This window comes from Manacus candei, unplaced genomic scaffold (genome assembly GCF_025592945.1).
Source record: "Manacus candei isolate 608988 ecotype Guabito, Panama unplaced genomic scaffold, ASM2559294v1 h1tg000104l, whole genome shotgun sequence".
In the NCBI taxonomy this organism is placed as follows: Eukaryota; Metazoa; Chordata; class Aves; order Passeriformes; family Pipridae; genus Manacus; species Manacus candei.
Genome location: NW_026138152.1, coordinates 309,565 through 317,138, shown reverse-complemented (window position 1 = coordinate 317,138; position 7,574 = coordinate 309,565).

The following is a 7,574-nucleotide window of genomic DNA, read 5'->3' as shown; positions in this document are numbered from 1 at the left end:
GCCAGCAAGATGTCAATTATCCTGTCCCTGGAAATATTCAAGGTCAGGTTGGACAGCGTTCTGAGCAAGCTAACCTAGTTGAAAATGTCCCTGCTTATTGCAGGGGGCAGTGTTGGACTAGATAATCTTGAAAGGTCCCTTCCGACCCGAACTATCCTATAGCAATAAAATATCAGTTTAGTATATTCCTTTGACAAATACACCCACTCAGCATGAAAATCTTTCATGACCCTCCTGCAAGGGTTCAACTTTCATCTTGATACTTGTGAATATTTATACAAACAAATATGAACATATTATGTATTTGTATGTTTGTGAAGTTTAAAGTCCAGCTGAGGCTGGAGGAAGCTTAAAAACACATTAGAAAAAAAAAATTAGGTCTGAAAAATCCAAAGTCATATTATGTTTATTTTAAACAAATGCATTATTTCAAGCAAACTCCTGATTTTGACATTGAAGTACTTTGACATTGAACTCACAGAATATGTCTGCATGGGCATCCTCTTTAAGTAGGACCAGAATATTTACAAAGTCATTTGTACTTTCAAAGAGGCTGGCCATCACCTGCCTCACTTATTTGTTGAAACACCTGACTCTATCCTTATTTCACAACAATCTGAGCTTCATCCAGAATTTGAAGGTATTTATAATAAAAAACACTTTGCATTTCTATATTGCTGCCCATCTTTGCTATCTATTCAAAGACAAGCTTTTATTCACAGGAGCGAAGAAGAATGTGCGAAAGTAATAATCCTTATATGAGCCAGTTCAACCCACATTTCACCCAGAAGGTTTATACCAGGAGCTGCCCATCCAAAGCAAAGTCACATGTTCATGTCAGTCTGCAATCTGTTAAAAGACAAATTCTCTTTTCTTTGAAACTGAAATTGCAGTTATTCAGAAATATTACTTAAATGACTTAGAAATACTTACAAAATGATTCAATGATTGTAAAAGTATGATTAAGTAAGGGCTGATATGCAGCTCCTAGAAAAAACCAGTTCAAATACCCAATCTGAAGGGGAAGAAACAAGATCAAAATGACTGGAATTGTTTGACTCCTCAACAAACGAAAACCCTGTCCAGTAAACAGGGTCTTCTCAAGTGCAGTGCTTGAAATATTTGGACCCATGCAGTAGATATCAACCACTTCCCAGTTTCACACCTGGTTTTGGGGATACTGGTTTAATTTGGTGGGGTTTTTTTTTGTAAACCTAAGCCAGATTTTCTAAATACAAGACAAAATGTTTTCTGAACATCTACACTAGTATTCTTACAAAAAGGTCTTGAAAATATATCAGAAAAATATTTAGCAATATCAAAGAACCTCCAGGTCACCTCTACTATGTCAATTTATGCCAATTCACCAAGAAACATTGCACACAATAACATCTGTTTGCTCTGTTCAGAGTCAGCTGGGAGATAAGACTTTTGCTGGGATATTGAAGGTGATTCTTGGGCTGATTGATACAGATCACATAGGCTTAGTTCAGGGACTTTAGCCAGCTTTAAATGACAGAAGTGCTCTCAACTTTATCCACTCAACAGAATCCTTTAAAGGACTGTAATTGTTTTTCTCTATGGACAGTAGAAAACTTATATTTAAAGCTGTGTGAGTCTTCCTATTGTCTCTGATGAATACACTGGGATTTTGAACACGAGCAACAAAAACTAGCTCAGTTTTGAAACAAGTGAGTCTTAAATGTTGGATGTCAATGGAATTACGTGCTAAGAGAACAGCAAGAGGAGCTAACCTCATGTCTCAATTGTCCTGTTTAAATAAGGATCGCTAGTAGGGCAATGTTTAAAATTTAGAACATAGAGAACATGTTTATTACTTTTTATATGGAAAGGATGAGTTTGAAGGAGAGTTCAGGCTGAAATGGATTGGGGAAGAAGGAAAACCAGAAAGTTGTTATGGGGAGAAATTACACATTACCAGTGCTAGGGGACAAAGGAAGGCTGTGGTATCTTTGAAAAAGTTCAACTTTAAAGGCAACCATTTTGCAAGTCTCACTTCATCTGAGTAGATAAAGTGAATGCTGAGTTACCCTTTCCACTTAGTTTATCTTGCTTTAGATTTTTATTCTTTTACTATGAGGGACATAAGGGTATACTTTACAAGAAAGGCAAACTGAAGGATAGCACATACTTTTGAATCAGGTAGGAAACACGATCTGAGAAAAGGTGGGTTTGTGATATGTAGGTATCAGTGCCACATCAGTGAAAATCTTGTCATGAGACAGAATGATCTGCTTCAAACCCAGGATCTCTCATCGATGACTGTATGTAATGATACAGTGTGTGCCTGTGATGTGCTTCATAGCTTTGTGAGCTCCTCAGATGTATAATGACAATTCATACTTAAAATCTCAGCTTGGATGAGTCATTCAACTCTTTCTCTTCATTTGCATGTACAGAACAAGGTACATTCTTTCTTCATGTCCATTGCCCTCTGGGTTTGCTCTTCAACCGTGCTTCATGCACAGTGACAGTGTTCCTTATGTCTTTATCTAAAGCCTCTGTTCAGCACATCAGAGCTCACTGCAGGGAAAAGAAGACCTCGTATTTGCATATCTCCACTGAGTCACAGATTTTCTTCTTCCTTTGTAGTCTTATTGCTTTTCTTCTCCCTCACACAGACCTGGTGTCTGGTCTCCTTTCTGGTAAGCCATCACCATCCGCAAGTCACAACAGCTTTTCCAAATATGCCCTAGCCTGGTGGAATAAAGGTTTGCTAGGGACCTGTTGTCCCCTCTTGTTCCTGGGCACACAGTACAAGTAAGCTGTGACGAGGTGACTGAACTGATCCTAAGCCATCTTCTGAACAGGTAACTGGATTGTGTGTCCTGTTGGTCTGTAGGCCAGTAGCAGGAACAGCTTCCCCCTAAATTTTTGTTTGTCATCCGTGTGAGAAGAGCAAGTTAAATCTCTGTGAGGAGAAAATTTTCACCAGCAATATCAAAGGTGTGAGAATTGTCAACATTTATCCAGAATAACAGCCAAGACTCACAACTTTTGAGATGGTTGTCAGTTTTGGGGGTTTTGGTTTGCTGTCTTTTTTTTTTTTTAAGGAATGACTGATAGGGAAGAAGAATGGGACAGACAGACTTAAAAATTACAAATATGTTACTAGATTGCACTCAAAACACAGTGTATGTATTGCAGAAAAGAAGCATGATGGAAGAGAGAGAGAGAAAATGAAAAGGCTCTTTCTGTGAACTGGTGATATATTAACAGCAGGTTGAATTTTCAAGGAAATTTCTGTAAAGAATGGCTTGAAACTGGCCTTTTCTAGTGATGGAAGCAGATGTTCTCTAGGAATTAGAGCAGACTATTTGTTTTGCTAAATCATCTGGAGTTCATCATTGCTTCTTCCCATCTTTGCATTACCAAATAAAAGATCAGGCATAACTGGAAGTCATGGGGAATGTACAGGGTTCTAGAATTAAAAAATAATATTTTTAGTGTACAGGAGTAATTTCACAAATACTTAGAATTTGTTTTATTAAAAAAAAAAAAAAAAAAAAAAGACAAAACAGCCCGGTGGGCTATGTTCTTCTTTTAATTTCTCTAGATAAAAGCAAATTATGAGATGCAATACTGCCACTCCTTGGGTCAGAACACTCAAAAAGGCTTAGAAAGGAAAAAGATACAGTCTGTTAAAAGACCTCTGCCCCTGCTGCTGAATCCTCCCTAACAAGCAAAAAATATGATAATCTGAAGGCTAAAGACTGTCACCTACAGATAGTAAAGTTACTTTAGCCCACTAAGGGGATTTTACTAGAAGATTCAACTGAGATTAGAATATGCACATTTGTGTCAAAGGTTTCCATTTTGTGCACAACACTCCCATGCATTTTGTTATTGTCCTGTACTTGCATACTAATGAGCACTGACTCAGGAGAGCTGCCCCAGTAAATGTTACACTATTCTCTTTCTAGGGCAGGGATACACAGCCCCAGGAGTTATGCACATAAAAAAAATAGTAGAGATTAGGACAATACACAGTAATAAAACGGGAAAGGGTAAAAGAAAGTCAATCCAGGCAGCAATGGTTGAAGAAATGGAGGGCATTTTGAGGTTCCATATCTTTCTGTTCCCTTTTATTCCATTCCTGCATTTCTCCTCTGTAGTTCCTGGGTTTGAATAATTTGTACCTCGGAGAACCAAATATGAGATTTTTAAAAAACATTCCAAAATTTATCATATCTGATTACTTCTGTTAAATAATACACCACCAATTATAAATAATCCAATAATTATTTTAGGAATCCCTTGTTTCTGCATTAATCTGTGGCAACTGAAGCCCTCTTCATTAAACTTTGAGTACCCATATGTGTGGAGTTCAAATTTGTTATATAGTTGGTTTAATGTCCATGAAATAAACAATGACTCTGTCCATTTTGAGTTAAAATTCGACCATCTGATGAAGGAATCCATGAACAGAATTAGATGGAATTTCCAGGATACTTTTCCATTGTAGTAAAAATAGGTAAACATTTCATTTGTTACTATACATTAGGTCATCTAATAGCCGCCCTTACCAGACAGGAATAAGATACAAAGAACCTCTGTTTTTCAGATGAAATGTCACAAGTGATTATTGCTGGAATATCTTAGAATTTGTAATTATTTTTCTTTTAATTTCCATCTCACAGGGAACCTCACACACTCTTTCAGTGGTTCTCTTTTGTTCTAGAATCACTTCATAACTGCACATGAACTGGCATCATTCTATGGTATAACTGCTGCAACTAATTTTTCCAGTCTGTTTGGGCCTTCCTGACAAAAAGAGAAGCTGTTTTATTTCTTTCCTCTTTGAGGATATCATAACATAAGGAGAAAAACTCCAGGCATAATGAGACAGAATTATGTTATAAACCCTCAGAGGGAAATATATTTTCTCAAAATTCTTGGCACAGAACTTTGCAGAATGACCTAGTTGGTAAGTGGCAAGAAACAAAAAGTTAAGTAGCATAGTATAAACAAAATCCTACCCTAAGGAACATTAAACTGAAAAAAAACCCTTCAATTATCATTTAGGCATTATCCCCTTCACATTTCTCATGTCTTTCATGCAAATACCTTTAAATTATGCAACATCTGATTTCATTTTCCAGTGATTGGTATAGGATTACAATCCACTCTCTTTTTGGCTTATTTCAGATTTGTATATTTCTCAACACAGGAGAGTCCTAATCTGGAACCAGCCTGCCCAAAATACTTTTAACAGCCTCAGCATGTTAATAATAACTTGCCTCATAAAGTCTAAAAAGATGTACTTTTCAGTAAAGAATTTAAATACCTCCAGTCATATAGTTATATCCCAAATAATGATGGTGGTTTTGCTATACCTACTGCCACAAATTTATTGCTGAATTGTATTTTGACTTCTTCAATGAGACTGTGCATAAAATGATCTTATATGAATATTCTGCAAGTTGCTTGGAATGCATTTTTAAAATGTCTCTTACAATAAAAGTGTATTTGGGTTAATTAATCTGTAGCAATAGAAAAGTGGGGGAAATGCAAGCAACTCTGATATTTCTGGTTTAAATACCTTTTTAAAATTAAAAATATCAGGACTTCACTCTCCATTATCTGATAAACACATCATGCAGTGGGTGAACAATTGCCTCACAGTTCAGGCACAGAGGATAACAGTGAAAGGGGGAACATCAGACTGGCCACTTGTCACTAGTGAGGTACTGCAGGGCTCCATCTTAGGCCCTGTGCTCTTCAACATCTTCATAAATGACTTGAATGAAGGACTGGAAGGGATACTAAGGAAGTTTGCAGATGACACAAAACAGAGGAGCTGTTGACTCCCTCGAAGGCAGGAAGGCCCTACAGAGAGACCTTGAGAACCTGGAGGGATGGACAATCACCAACCATAGGAAGTTCAACAAGGGGAAGTGCTGGATTCTACACATGGGACGGGGCAACACTGGATGTATGTACAGACAGAATAAGATGTTGGAAAGCAGTACCACAGGGGGGAGTGTCGATCAGCTGGAAGGCAGGAGGGCTCTGCAGAGGGACCTGGACAGACTGGAGAGTTGGGCTGATTCTAATGGGATGAGGTTCAACAAGGCCAAGTGCTGGGTCCTGCACTTTGGCCACAACAACCCAATGAAGCGCTACAGGTAGGGGACAGAGTGGCTGGAGAGCAGCCAGGCAGAGAGGGATCTGGGAGTTTGGATTGATAGGAAGCTGAACAGGAGCCAGCAGTGTGCCCAGGTAACCAAGAAGGCCAATGGCATCCTGGCCTGGATCAGGAACAGTGTGGCCAACAGGACCAGGGAAGTGATTCTTCCCCTGTACTCAGCACTGGTGAGGCCACACCTGGAGTACTGTGTCCAGTTCTGAGCCCCTCAGTTCAGGAAGGATATTGAGGGGCTGGAGCAGGTCCAGAGAAGAGCAACAAGGCTGGTGAAGGGACTGGAGCACAAGTCCTATGAGGAGAGGCTGAGGGAGCTGGGGTTGTTTAGCCTGGAGAAGAGGAGGCTCAGGGGAGACCTCATCACTCTCTACAACTCCCTGAAAGGAGGTTGTAGCCAGGTGGGGGTTGGTCTCTTCTCCCAGGTAGCATCAGTAACACAAGAGGACATGGTCTTAAGCTGTACCAGGGGAGGTTTGGTCAGATATTAGGAAGAAATTCTTTACGGAGAGGGTAATCGGGCACTGGAATGGGCTGCCCAGGAAGGTGGTGGATTGTCCATCCCTGGAGGTTTCTAAGATGAGACTGGATGTGGTACTTCGTGCCATGGTCTGGTAACCACAGCAGTGTTGGATCAAGGGTTGGACTGGATGATCTCAGAGGTCCTTTTCCAACCTGCCTGATTCTATGATTCTATGAAAGGGACCTGGGGGTCCTGTTTGATGGCAAGTTGAACATGAGTCAACAGTGCCCTGGCAGCCAGGAGGGACAACCGTGTGCTGTGGGGCATCAGGCACAGTGTTGCCAGCCAGTCAAGGGAGGGGATTGTCTTGCTCTATTCTGCACTGGGGCAGCCTCACCTTGAATATTGTGGCAGTTTTGGTCACTGTAATATAAGAAAGATATTAAGCTATTAGAGAGTGTCCAAAAGAGGACAACAAAGATGGTGAAGGGCTTTGAGGGGAAGCCGAATGAGGAGGGGTCAAGGGCACTTTGGAGGAGACTGAGGGGACACCACATTGCAGTCCTACAGCTTCCTCATGAGGGGAAGAGGAGGGGCAGGCACTGATCTCAGCTCTGTGATGACCAGTGACAGGACCCAAGGCAATGGCCTGAAGTTAATATCAGGGGAGGTTTAGGTTGCATATTAGAAAGAAGTTCTTCACCTAAAAGGTGGTTGGGCACTGGAACAGGTTCCCCAGGGAAGTGGCCACAGCATCAAGCCTGATATAGTTTAACAAGTATTTGGATGATACTCTTGGGTGCATGGTCTGATTCTTGGGGATGGTCCTGTGCAGGGCAAGGAGTTGGACTAATGATGATCCTTGTGGGTCCCTTTCGACTGGGGATATTCTGAGACACTGTGATACTGTCTGTTATCTCCAGTCCTTCTCTGCATGCCTGGGTTATG